This window comes from Athene cunicularia, assembly GCF_003259725.1.
Source record: "Athene cunicularia isolate RWA chromosome 1 unlocalized genomic scaffold, athCun1 chr1_part1, whole genome shotgun sequence".
NCBI lineage: Eukaryota > Metazoa > Chordata > Aves > Strigiformes > Strigidae > Athene > Athene cunicularia.
In genome coordinates, this window is record NW_020799091.1 from 77557408 (window position 1) to 77571532 (window position 14125).

At 42.9% G+C, this 14125-nt stretch overlaps 1 protein-coding gene across 5 annotated transcripts in view; it reads left to right on the plus strand.

Annotated features, from left to right (window-relative positions):
- The window catches only part of SHROOM2 (shroom family member 2), a 78915-nt gene that overhangs the window by 12387 nt on the left and 52403 nt on the right, over positions 1-14125 (plus strand). For 3 of the 5 annotated variants that reach the window (XM_026842514.1, XM_026842532.1, XM_026842541.1), the window contains exon 1: positions 1966-2221. The exons of the other annotated variants lie outside the window; for them this stretch is intronic. The gene's annotated coding sequence lies outside the window, so the exon portion shown is untranslated. Of the gene's footprint in view, positions 1-1965; positions 2222-14125 lie in introns of those variants that run through there. 5 annotated transcript variants of the gene reach the window in all.

Below are 14125 nucleotides of genomic sequence, written 5' to 3' on the forward strand. Positions count from 1 at the left end.
TTTTTTTTTTTTTTTTTTTTTTTTTTTTTTTTGCCACTGTACCTATATAATTTTAAGACTTTTTCAGATAGTGGATTCAGTAGTACTCACCCTATGCGATTTATTGCTCTGTTATGTAGAGTGAAGATGGACTCTCGGCTGGAAATTCAGGAAAAAAGGGCTTTTTTTTCCACTTGATTTTACTTCTCTGTTTTACCAAACAAGTCAGCAAGTGTAGAATAGTATTTGTGAGCTGGACTTTGCATCTTTATTCACACAACAATAATTCTGTGGTTTTTGGACTCTTCCAGAAACGATATTAGAAAAATGACCCATCATATGAAAGTCTTTCTCTGGACTAAATGTGCAAGTGCAGATATGTGCATGTGTGTTAATGTTGATAAGCAAGCTAGCTTACCTTTATTCAGAGTACTTCTGAAAACCCCTTATTATATTAGCTTTAACATCTGTGAGAAATTAATGCTCTCACCTTTATATGAAGTGTAGTCATTTTTTGATAGAATATTGCGGTCTGGCTGGGAAAGTTTTAGCCATACACCATCTAACTTCTAGTAAGTTCACACAGTAGCGTTATTTGACTTCTTTGTAATTGTAATTCTGCCATATGCTGTCTTAACTAGATTTCGTATTAAAATCCAAATATTCCTGCATAAAATAACATGACTTCTTGCCCCTTTTGCCAACCTCCTCCTCCCTCCTGAAGTTTGAGGATTTCTGTAAATCCACAGTACTTGCAGCATTTTCTTTGCAATTATAAGCACATCCTCCTTTGACTTGTGAGAAGCCATTCATTTTTCATACATAGGATGTGAGTCAATCAGTTCGTAAGGATGCTGCCTTGCAATCACCTTCTCATGGCAATCACCTTCTCATCAGTTTGCTATGTTGTAGCACACAACCAATAGAAATGAATAGTCATTATGTGTTTAGTGTGATGGGTCAGTGAACCTAAGGAAAATGTGATCTTGGCACATAGACCAGTATATAAGATGGAAGTTTCTTATTCTCCTGGGCTGATCCTTAAGGATACAGCAGAATGAATCTTTCTCATATTCTCCTAAATAAATTCTGTGCAGCCTGTTACTGTGTCCTTTACATCCTCAGGCACAATGATGGTCAGCAACTGTAGCAAGCTTACATGTGCAAATCTGGCCAGTGATAAGGGATTAATGGTGTGACTATGGAATAAAACTTGTTTTTTCAAAATAATTATTTAAATAAATTGTCCTTTGAAATAATTTCCCAGAATTTGTAACATCAGTCTTGCTGGGAGATGGAAGGAAGTACCTGCCACTTTTCTCCATAGGCAGTGATTTCTAATGCTTTTCTGAGTGCTGAGGTTAGTTATTTCTAGGCATATCACAGGCAGCTTCCCTTCTGGGGGAAGTGCTGCTTCCTGAGAAGACTGGCTGGTTGGTTTTAATGTATAGGAAAAATATCTATAACTCTCAAATGCTACTGAGAGCCCATCAGATCTTAAGAGGCCCAAGTGTTCTGGAGATTACTTTTAACTTTGCTCCTTGAGCAGATTTGTCATCTCATAGGTGACATTAACTTCTTTACAGTGCAGTGCCCCAAACTGGTTTATTCGTCCATGTATTTGCTTAGAAGATTGCAAAAGGAAAGGATGGAACAGCTGGAAGAAAAACATTTCGGCAGCATAATCTCAGTGTATTTTCCACGTGTCATGTCAAACACCACTTCAAATTAAAATAAACATCTCCCCTCCCTCCTCCTCCTCCTCCTCCTTCAGGAACAGTCCTCTGGTTTTCATTTTTTGGGCTTTTCTCAGCTTTTTCCCCACCAAGCTCCGCTGGCAGCGTTCTCCAGGGTCAGTCGGTGGAGTCACTGGTATGACTAATCAAAACTGCTATGGCCTCTTAGCAGGGAGCAGTAACAAGGCTCCTTTGTGAGTCTAATTATATCCCCTAAGCTGGCACAGCGACACGGATTAGTGCAGGAGGAGGACAGTCGGTCGTGGAGGGCTGTGGGGTCCCGGGCTCTGCTTCTCCAGCATTGCCTGCTTTTGCCGGGGACGGAGCCCAGGTGGGTGCCAGCCGCACCCCCACGCGTGCCAACCCAGCCCACAACTGGGGCCCCATCGCTCCTCTCTTGGCCTGGTCCCACTCCCTGATGTGGAGGCTTGCCCGCCAGCCAGGAGCCATGCCTGGTCCCTGAGGAAGGGGTCTGGGGAGGAGCCGCTGCCCGGCGTGGTGCCAGGGTAGGTACCTTGGGCTGTGCTGGAGGTGGGGGGCTCCTGCCAGGCTGGCCAGGAGGCCTGGAGGGCACCGGCACCTGATCAGCTCTGGCAGCTCCTCACCCCTACAGCCCATCACTGGGATAAGCAAGTGTTCAGGGTGCCCTTCTCCTGGCTTTTTTGTATCTTACTGATTTGTCTGTGTAGGAAGGGAGGGGGGAACAACAAAACTATGCAGGGTTGTCTCAAATGCCTCTGATTGAAATTTCATAATAGGATTGTTGAAGTGGAGTCAGCAGGTATGGAAGAGGGGAGGTGACTGAGAAGAGCATTTTGTGGTCAGCTTGCCTCCTGTTTCTCATGCAGAGCTTCAGTGTGCGTTGTGTTGCTGACCAAAACCACTCCTCTCCCAGTGAGGCCATGCACAGGGCTGGTTTGCAGTTGCTACTTTCTAGGAGGTCCACAACTAGTTTTCTTGGGTCAGTCTCTTCATCCCACTCTGTATCATCAGGACAAATGGAGTAGTGGAGTCAGTCTGTTAGTAAAACTTGTGTCACAGCCTGAGAGTTTTTCAGTCTTAAACTTTTATTAGTGTAAAAATTCAGTGGAAAAAGTTTCCCAGGCTGTAAGCAGTTTGCTGACATGCATAGGGGTTTGCACAAGGATGCAAGGGGATTTTTACAGAACAGTGCAAGAGGAAACGAGTATGCTGATAAATGTGTGAGAGCAAAACTTTTTGTTCCTCCCTGTAGATCAGAAGGGACTGTGGGATTTTTCCCTGGGAAGGAGAGGGCTATGAAGTAGTGAGCAAAAATGAAAAAAAAAAAATCATTGAAATACACGTGCTTTATACAGTTTTGGGAAGTGGGGGAGGGTGTTACGGGATTTTTTTTATTCCTCACTGCCAGGCAGTCACTGCTTCCTTCTCTTCAAGAACATATGCTGCAAAGGTGGGATGCCAGAGCAGCATGGGCTCAGGATGTGTTTCTGTCTCTTATCTGCTTAGTGGTGACTAGACAGAGCAGCCAGCTCCATTAGAGAAATCCCTAATCTAGTGAGGCTAATGGAGCTTCCTTCCAGCATGAGCTGCTTGGATAGGAACTGCCCCTTGTATTTGTGGGGCAGGATCCCAGGAGAGTTATGATCAACTTCTGTGGGTAATTATTAGTTTATAATAAAGCATAATACACAGGAGAGAGTTGGCACATAAAACACATCACACGTTTCTGCTGGCTTCACTGAAGTTCAAGTAAAGCTATAAAATATTAATCACTTGGAACTCATACATAGTATACAGTGTGTCTTTCAGTGATGTTTCTATATATGAAACCCATCTTTTCTATTCTTTGAGGCTGTTTAAACTTCCCTGAGGGAGTTCTATACCACCCTAAAGCCAGTGTTACAACCCAGTTTTGTTTTCCAGCTGAAGAAGACTAAATCTAGTATATATAATGCAGACAGCTGAGTATTCACTGTTAGACAGAGCCACATTCACTGCTCTGGGTTTAAAAATAGTGGTGTAGGCATAGCTTGCATGTGAATATTGTATTGTTATTTATTATAAGATTGCTCATAGATACCTTGCATCAAGATCCATACCTTGGTTTATGTGGGAGGAGAGCACAGATGTATTCAGTTATTAAACTACTCAGTCATTCCAGAGGATGCTGACAGCTCCTGCACAAGCTTTAACACACAAGCTTTAGCGGCAGGAATAACTATTTATGAATATTAGCTAGAGCTTTTATCCCTGTATTTTGTCATCCATTGTAACTGATCTGGTCTTGGAAAATAATTGAGGTAGTTTCTGATTTGATTTCTTTGTATTGAAGCGTGTTTCAACTTGCAGTTCTTCATTTTTATTTTTGCCAGAATAAATGTCTTGTAAAATGTATTCTTGGTGATAATTAGGGTCACTGAAGATTGAGATCTGAAGGGGTGCTGTGAGGTTGGTTGAAGAGGAATAATCTATTACATTTGTGTTGTTATTGCTGTGAAGTGATTCTGTTTCCAATCTTTCTTGGAAAATAGTTTTTATTTTACTGTGAAGTGACTGAACCCAGCTTTCAAGTCTAACAATGTTAAAATTGGGTGCGTATCTTGGCACATTCAGTTTCTGTAAAGTAAGCCTAAAAGCCTTCAAGAACATTATCCACTAAAGAAAATCAGCTCTGCTGTGTGAATCCTAGAAATCAGAGTTGCCTGGTCATTTTTAAACTTCTGTCTCTAAGTGGTTTTAAGTGTTTTGAGTCTGCCATACATCTGCTCAAAATAAGGCCTGTACATGTTCCCAGGGTATCTAAATCAAGGGAGACAGCACTGCTGCAGTTAATAGATTGAGTGGGGGTTTTTTTGGTCAGCACAAATTTACTGAAGATTTGCGTGTGTTTACACAGTGGCTAGACTGGGGTGGGTTCTTCACCGGGAGTGGCAGCTCTGGGAGCTGCTGGCTCAGGGCTTGAGCTGCAGGGGTGGTGCAGGGGATGGCTAATTATCTGTGTCCACTACTGTTTCTCTAGGAAAGGGTGTGAAGTGGCTATTGTGGATGAATCTTTGGCAGAGGTGTCACTGGTTTATAGAGTTATAGGATGGTTTGGAAGGTATCTTAAAGATCATCTAGTTCCAATCCCCCTGCCATGGGCAGGGACACCTTCCGCTAGACCAGGTTGCTAAAGCCCCGTCCAACCTGGCCTTGAACACTTTGGGGGTGGGGGCAGCCACAACCTCTCTGGGCAACCTGTTCCAGTGTCTCACCACCCTCACAGTAACCTTCTAACTAATCTAAATCTGCCCTCTTACAGTTTAAATGATAGAGTCCCTCCCCATCTTTTCTGCAGGCCCCCTTTAAGTACTGGAAGGCCGCTGTAAGGTCTCTCTGGAGCCTTCTCTTCTCCAGGCTGAACAACGACAACTCTCTCAGCCTGTCCTCACAGGGGAGGTGGTTCAGCCCCCTGACCATCTTTGTGGCCATCCTCTGGACCCACTCGAGCAGGTTCATGTCCTTTTTATATTGGGGGCCCCAGAGCTGGACACAGTACTCCAGGTGGGATCTCACCAGAGTGGTGTAGAGGAGGAGAATCACCTCCCTCAATCTGCTGGCCACACTTCTCGTGATGCAGCCCAGGATACTGTTGGCTTTCTGGGCTGCAAGTGCACACTGCTGGTTCATAGTCAATTTTCCATCCACCAATACTTCCAAGTCCCTCTGCAGAGCTGCTCTTAGTCCACTCATTGCCCAGCCTGTATTTGTGTATGGGATTGTCTCAACCCATGTGCAGGACCTTGCACGTGGCCTTGTTGAACTTTATGAAGATCACACGGACCCACCTCTCAAGCCTGTCAAGGTCCCTCTAGATGTCATCCCTTCCCTCCAGCATGTTGACAGCACCACACATCTTGCTTTTCTTGGCAAACTTGCTGAGGGTGCACTCAGTCCCACTGTCCATGTCACCAACAAAGATGTTAAACAGCGCTGGTCCCAATACCCACCCCTGAGGAACACCACTCGTCACTGCTCTCCACTTGGACATTGTGCCATTGACCGCAACTCTTTGAGTGTGACCATCCAGCCAATTCCTTATCCACTGAGTGATCCATCCATCAAATCCATGTCTCTCCAGTTTAGAGACAAAGATGTTGCGTTGGACAGTGTCAAATGCTTTGCACAAATCCACATCTGCTCCATGATCTTGCCGGGCACAGAGGTGAGACTGACTGGCCTGTAGTTCCCCAGGTCCTCTTTATTTTCATTTTTGAAAATAGGGGTTATGTTTCCCCTTTTCCAGTCAGCGGGAACTTTACCTGACTGCCACAGCTTCTCAAATATGATGGATAGTAGTTTAGCCACTTAATTTGCCAGTTCCCTCAGGACTTACAGATGCAACTCATCAGATCCCATGGACGTGCACCTTCAGCTTCCTTAGATGGTCTTGAACCTGATCTTCTCCTACAGTGGGCAGTTCTTCATTCTCCCAGTTCTTGCCTTTGCCTTCTGTGTCTTGGACAGTGTGGCTAGAGCACTTGCTTGTGAAGACTGAGGCAAAAAAGTCATATGAGTACCTCAGCTTTCTCCATATCCTGGGTAACCACGTCTCCTGTTTCTTTCTGGAGAGGGCCCACATTTTCCCTAGTCTTCCTTTTATCACTGACGTACCTGTAGAAGCTTTTCGTGTTGCCCTTGACTTCTCTAGACAGATTTAATTCTGTTAGGGCTTTGGCCTTCCTAACCTGATCCCTGACTGCAGGACAGTTTCTCTGTATTCCTCCCAGGCTATCTGTCCTTGCTTTTGCCCTCTGTAGGCTTGCTTTTTTTTTTACATTTGAGCTTGTCCAGGAGCTCCTTGTTGATCCACGCAGGCCTCCTTGCATTTTTGCCTGACTTCCTCTTTTCTGGGATGCTTCACTTCTGAGCTTGGAAGAGATGATTCTTGAATATTAACCAGCTTTCTTGGGTCCCTCTTCCCTCGAGGACTTTATCCCATGGGACTCTGCTGAGCAGATCCCTGAAGAGGCCAAAGTCTGCTCTCCTGAAGACCAGGGTAGAGAGCTTGCTGTGTGCCCTCCTTGCTGCCCTAAGGATCTTGAACTCTACCATTTCATGGTCACTGCAGCCAAAGCTGCCCCTGAGCTTCACTTTCCCCACCAGCCCCTCCTTATTGGTGAGAACAGGCTCCAGCATAGCACTTCTCCTTGTTGGCTCTTCTGTCACTGGGAGAAAGATGTTATCATCAACACATTCCAGGAACCTCCTGGATTGCTTATGCCCTGCTGTCTTGTCCCTCCAACAGATATCAGGAAGCTTGAAGTCCTCAGTGAGGACCAGGGCTTGTGAACATGAGGCTGCTCCTATCTGTCTATAGATGGCCTCATCCAATCAGTCTTCCTGGTCAGGTGGCCTGTAGCAGATGCCCACTATAATATCTCCTGTCCTTTCCTTCCCTTTAATTGTGACCTGTAAGCTCTCAGTCAGTTCCTCATCCATTCCCAGGTGGAGCTCCATACACTACAGCTGTTCATTGATGTAGAAGGTGACACCTCTCCTTGTATTCCCTGCCTGTCCTTCCTAAAGAGCCTGTATTCTTCCATTCCAACACTCCAGTCATAGGAGCCATCCCACCACGTGTCTGTGTTGCCAAGAAGATCACGGCCCAGCAGGCATGTGCACATCTCTAACTCCTCTTGTGTATTCCCCATGCCAGTTGTGTTTGAATAGAGGAAATTAAGTTGAAAGTGAAGCTGACTTGCTGGCTGGAGTAGCTGGAATTCCTTTGTGATGCTCTTCAGGTGCTTTCCTGCTGACCTGTGATCCCTCTCCAGGCTCTGGACATCTGTTACTGGCACTGTCATCAAAACTGGTAGCGCGATGGATTGAGGTTCGCCTCCCCTGGCATCTTTAGTTTAAAGCCCTCTTCACCAGCTTGGTAAGCCTATGACCAAAGATACTCTTCCTTGTGTGTATTGCATTTCCTTTTTGTGAACTGTTGTAGTTCGTGTCTATGTTTTTGTAAGGGTCTTGCATTATTGAGAAGAGTGAATAAATTAAGCAAGCCCTCTGTTTTCAGGATTCAGACCTACCCCCTTGCGGGAGAGCTGAGCATGCACACGACCAATGTGATCAAGAATGCCCGTTTATTACAACTAAGAAAGCCCTTTTATAATGTTCTCCCGCACACGTGAGTAACATGCAGTACAAGTCCTCAAGATTGGACAGTTAACTTAGCCCACGCTTTAAACCTTCTTATGACTGGATAAAAAGTGCCCCATCAGCCTTGCCAGGCTTCCTGCCTTGGGTAACTTCCTCTTCCATCCCAACCCCTACCGGGGGTTGTTTCTCTCATCGAGTTTCTCCCCCCTCATTCAGGGTCACTTCCTTATCGCATTCTTGCTTGGCTGAGGCTCTTATCAGTCTTGTTCTCACGCAGGATTGCTCACATGGCCATTCTCGCGCAGAAAGCCCTCTTGAATCCCAACACCCCCTGATTGTGTGTGATGGAGGGAAGAAGGTTTGGGCAGGGATGGAGGGACAAGTCAGTGTATCCTGTAGGTACAGTACTGTGTGCAGAGAGGGAAGGGACCCGTCTTCTCTGGGTACAGCTGCTAGTCTCTTTGCATAGGAAGATGATACTGTCTCTGGATGATGCAGATACTCACCATTCTTGCTTCTTTGGCATTCAGCTGGATCTTAGTCTTGCTTAACCTCTGTGTCCTTATCAGCGATGTTTTGCAGCAAGGGAGGATTAAGTTGAGGTACAACTCTGCTTCTGACAGAACAAAATGTCAGAAGATGAAGCAAGATGTAGAACCAGCCTCAGCAGAGGAGCCAGCTTCTTTCACTTGGTTCACTGCAGCTTTCATCTCCCCTCTAGGGATGGAGGGCAGTGGCCTTGCCGTTCTCAGGGTCGGGTGCAGATCTGCAGCCCTGCAGGCTGGTAGGAGCTTGCAGTGACAGAAGTGACATTATTATACCTGCCCATGCAGATTCTCTCTACTTCAGTGCAGAGCCTCTACACAACATGTGAGAAAGACTGAGACCAAATAAATACAGACATAGGAGGAGAGGAGTTTATGCTCCAAGAAATTACACAAAAGTATTTGCCCTTTGCCAGCGGAGAAATTGTAGATGGATGTGTGTTTCAAATTGTACTGCTTCTTGTTATAATGCTATTACAGCTGCAGTCATCAGTTGGAGATTAAGAAGGGGATATAACTTGGAATTGAACAATTAGCTCTCCACATGAAACTTGAGCTGTCCCTGGGAGGTAAGGAAGGAGGGGTTATGTCAGAAGATGACAAGTGATAGGACAAGAGGAAATGGCCTCAAGTTCTGCCAGGGGAGGTTTAGGTTGAATATTAGGAAAAATTTCTTCACTGACAGGGTTATCAAGCATTGGAACAGGCTTCCCCAGGGAAGTGGTAGAGTCACCATCCCTGGAGGTATTTTAAAAACGTGCAGATGTGGTTCTTAGGGACATGGTTTAGCAGTGGACTTGGTGTTACGTTTATGGTTGGACTTCATAATCTTAAAGGTCTTTTCCAACCTAAACGATTCTCTGATTCTATGATTGTGCAACTATAACCACTTTAAGCCTCGGGCTTCCAACATGTTAAGGCAGCTGAGATTTTATGCCCAAATTATGAGCTCTGTAATGTGCCAAAACTCTAATGTCTGTTTTAATCTGAAAATAGTTGTTATGACAATAAGAATCCTTTTTAAAAACAGTGCTGTATATCACAGTGATTTACATTGCATAGCTATCTCCAAGTGTCCCATTCAGTTGAAGCACTATAAATCTTTACAAACACTCGTATTCGTAGTCCAGAAGGGGGTCCTTCAGAAGAGGAGGTTTTCTTCTTTTTTTTTCTGCCATTAAGTTTGGGTTTTTTTTTATGGAGCAGTTTTTCCTTTCAAATCTCTGTCCTTCTGAGAGCAAGTTTCCTCAAGGGGAAGTTTCTGCATAAAAAGCTTATTCAGTTCTTTATTAGTGTGGAAAATATTGTAATTTTTTTCTATAGTATTGCACTCATCTTTTGTCTCAGTTATGATTAAGCTGGAATAAATAGGTTCTGGATGTTGTGTGACATAGCCAGTATTTGGAAGATTACTTGAGAATCTCAAGTGTTGTGAGAATAGGCTGAGAAGCAATATTTGAATATTTAACAAGCGAAAGTTCTTGAATAGATGAGCAAAACTGCTTCATATGGGCCTGTTGAGTTGGTTCTACTTCTTATTCCAGTGTTTTTTCTGGTGGAAAAGGACTATATCATTGGTAAAGGAGACCTGTGGTGGTCTTATATTTCTTTCATTAAGTACCATTCCTGCAGTGCATCTACTTTAGCCATTCCTTTTTGTGAACAATTTTACCTCATAATGTATCACTGAGGTTGCATTATCCTGTGCATGTCTATGCCACCGCTACCAGCACAGTTTCAACAGAGGTTTAGAAAAGGCTATTGGGTAGGGAAGTATAAATTGGGCCACAAGTTGGTCCTTCTGTATGAATTCCCTTACTGATCCTGTTGGCTGGTGGTATTTTCAGTATTCCTTCTCTTAGGTCTTGCTAAACCCACAGAATCAACTAGGTTGGAAAGGACTTTGAAGATCATCTAGTCCAACCATTAATCTAACACTTCTGCTGTATTTGATGAAAAAATGTGATATGGCACTTGAAAAGGTTTCAGAAAGTGGGGAATACAGGGTCTGACTGTTGCTCTGATATAGAAATAGTTGAAGGGTTGAGTTAGAAAACTGATGCAGAAATTCAAGAAACACAAAACTGACTTCTCCCTGGTAGGGCACTGCTGGTCTTGTAACGTCAGGGCATCCGTAACTCTTTTTTAGTGTTGTGCTGATCTCAGTACTACAGCTTCAGACTGGACCACAGAGGATTACTAATCATTCCCTGAAGAAAACATAACCTGTGTGTGGCTGGTTCTAGACTGGGAATAAGATGGTTCATTACTGTGAGTTGGTAGTGCTGCATCCTCAACATGTTAACATAGCTTCTGTGTTTCGGAAGTTGAATAAAAATTGCCATCTTAAGGAAGGACAGGTAGTGGATTTAATTTTCATGTATTGAAATTTATAGGTATGGTATTGTGAATCCAGAGGTGTTGAGAGCAAGGTTTTTACAGAGCTTGGAATACTGCTTTTAAGGTCTACAGGCTGGAGAAAGCTCAGTTGCCAGTGTAGGGTATGACAGGAGTAAATTGGGGTTGGATCTGAGATAATCAGATTTCTTTTTGAGAGGAGTGTTTTGTTTGGTGATCTTGTCTATGTACTTCTGAAATGTCCTGTGGATTCTGATGGAACAAAAGGCTAATCCTTGTCTTCCCGTGTTTTCTTCATGTTGAAGTTCAATTAATACATACATACACACATGGTTTGGGTTTTGGTTTTTTTTGTTTGGTTGTTTTTTTTTGGTTTTTTTTGGTTTTTTTGAAGGCAGTTTATCTAAACCATTAAATAATTCTTAGCAGCCATTGACAGAGCTCTTAAATCTGGTATAATTAACTAGCCTGATGTGCTGGATTTAATACATATTCAGTGTTTTCCTACATGTTTTAACTTGATTATTAAGTGACTACAGCACCATCTTCCATCATTGCTACGTTCCTTCTGTTGCTACAGTAGATCCACAAAAAAGCCTGTCTGCCTGCCAATGTAAAGGCACGGGTGGGAGAAGACTGTGTAGGAAGGAACTGGCCTGCAAAGGGAATGCAAGCTTGCCATGTTCTTGGAGAGGGGAAGGTGGGAATAGTCAACCCCAAACAAGTATGAGATGGGGGGCTGGGGAAGCGGTGGCTGCTCTCCAGGGGGAATCATGCTGGTGACTCCATCCAGGGAGATGGCTGAGCTGAGCAAGGAGCTGCTCATGCAGAAGGTGAGGATAAGAAAACTTGTTGCAAGGAGCTTCTGTAATTGCTAGGGATTAGGAATTGGATGGACTGCTGTTAGATCAGGCTTGTGTGTTGCTTCATGGTGATTCAGTTGTTAACAGCTTTCCTTAATTAAGACACAGTTTTTGACAACTATAATTTGTTTTCAATACATTTTAAACAGAAAGGATAATAGTTTACTATTTGATAAGTTAGAGGGATTCACAGAGTTGTTTAGGAGCCCAGTTTTCATTTAGTTTGTTCTGCTCATCAAAAACATTCGAACTTTGGAAAGGGTTGAGCATGCTAGGGCAGTCATAGATTTGTTTTTGGATGACAAGGCTGCTAATGACCTTCTTCTTTGCCTGTAAATTTTATACTTTATTTTTAATTTCTAAACATCGGTTTCAGTATTGCTTGAGACTACCAACTGTTCTCTCTCTCAGCTGTTCATCTTCTGCAGCTTGTGTGTCTGTGCATGCTATGCGTAGAGTTTTGGATGTCTGGCTTTTTTTGCCTGTGTCTGGTCCAGCTGTCACCAGACAAGGGGATGTGGGCAGCAGGGCTCAGCTGTCTTGAGGTTAGAGAAGAGTTTTTCATATACCGAACTGATTAGTTTTCGTCATGAATTCATCCTATTCCAGTGAAGTATGTCACAGGGAAGATTTTCCCAAAAGAATAGATGCTAATTATGCAAGGAGAGGTGGTTCTGACAAACAGATGGGGTGTGTGCTGCTGTTAAGGGAGAGAAGCAGAGCCTTGAAACAAACTCTGGTATGGCTTGAGTGTTGTCAGTAGTAATTTGAATTTGTATATGTCAGCCCTCCTGTGTTTATTTGGGAAAACAGTGCACAGCTGGCAAACTAACAGTAGAATGCTGTTGATGACTTCTGATACTCAGAGCATCACCTTTAAATTCACTTGCCTAGGCTATTGAGCTGGCACAATAGGTTTTTTTAAATTTCATATAAGCAGCATTTGAACAATAATGATGTGAAAGCACTTCTATTTAATCTTCAGTAGATACCTGATAGAAAAATCTTCAATAAATTTTCAGTCCAAATGAAGTTCCATTCAGGTATTATTTTGTGTTCAGGGAGTAAGTGTGAAAGAGGACATGACATGGTGTGTGTTGTTTTTACAAAGCTCACTGTAGACCTGCAGATGTAAAAGGCATTGCCTTAAAATACTTACCATGATATTTACCAGTAGTTTTTCAGGTTTATTGCTCACCATGAACATGCATTTTACACATTTTAAGTTTAATCTCTATAAAAGTGAGGGTGTGATGTCTCCACACAGTTCACTTAAAATTTCCAGTCCTGATACTTCTGCCTCAGCTAGGAAGGCCTCTTGTTTGTTGGCTTTTGAGAGGCATTTATGCAGTCACTGTGTGGCTCACCCAAACAAAGCCTAAATTATCCCTTTTTGAAAAGGACATTTAAGGCTCTCATGGATAGGTGGTGTGAATGCTGGCATAGAGTGTACTTTAGAAAAAGCATTTAAATTGTTGCTGTCTAGCCTTAGGACAGTGGGAATTTGGGGCATCCAAGGCAGAATCTGAGTGAAAGGCAGTAGGACAACCTTATAAAAAGGAAACAAAAAGATTCAGGCTGTGGTGCTCTAGAAAGAAGCAGGTAGATGAATTCAGAACTAACTGTGTATCAGGTTTTAGTAGGGCTTCAGTATACTGGGAAGACCAAGACTGAGAAGTTGTGGGCATATTTTGAATTTTGAAAAGCCTAAAAAGTGAATTTGCATGTGTATATGTATATATGTATATGTACGTATAATATGTATATATACTTATAGACATATATGTGTAGATATATATGTGTGTGTATATATATATATATATATATATATAAAAATTTTTTAAATCATCCATATTGGTTATGAACGACAGATAGTAAAGGTTTATTTCAAAATATATTGTGTGAGTTTTTTTAGTTGAGGGGGGATCCTTTAATATATAATTGTTACATGAAAATTTTCAGGGGACTTTCTGGGTTTTTCTTTGTTCTCATACTCTTTAACACATACGTACCACCTCCGTTCCTTTCTCCATTTTCAAAACAATGAGGAGGAAATAAAGTGGAATACTAACTGTGTTCAGGAAAAGTGTTCAAGTTTTGGACACTTTACCCTCCTTTTAATATCACTTTTACCCATTTCTTGGTTTTCTGTTACATCCAAAGATAGACAGGTACGTTGGGAGGCAGGACTGAAAATGGCAAGGGGAAAGGAGGAGGGGTTTGTATTGCACTTAACCTAAAGCTTCTTTATGGAATTGGTAACAACTGTTTGACCTAGGTTTAGGATAGCTTCTGGATGTATTGAACTACTGAGAATGACACAAGAAGCTATTCACATTCCTCTTATAATTTTGCTGCTGGACCTTAGTCTTTTGACAATTTTTAGACACTTCATTCCTATATTACCCTGGCAGATAGATCTGCCAGTGGTGACTCATGTAACATGAAGTAATTTGGATTCTACAAATACACCTGCCTGAGAGAGTGAACACCTAAAGTCTTTGTGGAGAGCAATGAC